Genomic DNA, 867 nt, shown 5'->3' with positions numbered 1-867 from the left:
CCAAGGACACTTCGACAATGACTGCAGGGGCAGGCAAACGCCCTACCACTGAGCCACAGCCGCCCAAGTTACAACTTCAGTTTTAACCTGTATTGAACTGCAAGAAAAGACATGTGATTGTTCAATACAGTAAACTCTCGTCACATCTTCACATCTCATCACATCAGTGTACTCTTAACATGTCTTCAAGCGCTCTCACCTGAATCTCAGGCGTACAGATTTGCATGTGTACGCTTCATTTGCATGCGAGGGATTATTCATCTGAGTGCGTCTCCTCCACCTAATAAACCAGCTTTGTACCAGAGTGGGGAAAAGAAATGCTGCGTTGCTGCACCATCAGTGACAGGACACAGAAGACAGACCGCCTGCTCTGGGGCATCTTCAACCCCGAGATGTGTGGTCCGTTACTGTGAATCTCTCATCTTCGGATGGCACACCTCTTCCCTTGCGATTCCACAACTCTCCTCCTCCCCTCTTCAGTTACCACTCAATCATCTCGTTAGGATATTCCCTTCATCATCTCCCTCCTTATCCTTCCTCCAACTTAATCTTCCACCTCTGGTCAGAGCAGGCGAGGCTGTAGCAGGCACGACAGTAACGGATATGGGCACTCTTGTCATTGGGTGTCTATGAAATATGCATGGGGATAATTGGGAGCTTGGGTCAGAGTTTAACAACAGAGGGTAATGTACACCACACAAATGAGTTGCTCCCACTCACACACACAGAGGAACATAATGACAGCACAGAAAGACAAACATTTACAGAGTCAAGGAGTTCAATTTCTTATAGTTGAAAGATATGTATCAAATAATCATACCCCTTATTTGATACTGAAAGAGCTTATTGTGTGTGTGTGTGTGTGTG

General features: G+C 46.0%; 1 protein-coding gene across 1 annotated transcript in view; it reads right to left on the bottom strand.

Annotated features, from left to right (window-relative positions):
- Positions 1-532, bottom strand: part of LOC116690826 (uncharacterized) — a 7,828-nt gene extending 7,296 nt beyond the window's left edge. Inside the window, exon 1 of the mRNA XM_032518000.1 lies at positions 200-532. The gene's annotated coding sequence lies outside the window, so the exon portion shown is untranslated. The remainder of the gene's footprint in view (positions 1-199) is intronic.
- Positions 533-867: the final 335 nt, after the last annotated feature.

The sequence above is a fragment of the Etheostoma spectabile genome, chromosome 6, assembly GCF_008692095.1.
Source record: "Etheostoma spectabile isolate EspeVRDwgs_2016 chromosome 6, UIUC_Espe_1.0, whole genome shotgun sequence".
In the NCBI taxonomy this organism is placed as follows: domain Eukaryota; kingdom Metazoa; phylum Chordata; class Actinopteri; order Perciformes; family Percidae; genus Etheostoma; species Etheostoma spectabile.
Note: the sequence above shows the minus strand (reverse complement) of the source record. Positions and strands in the feature narration are given on the sequence as shown.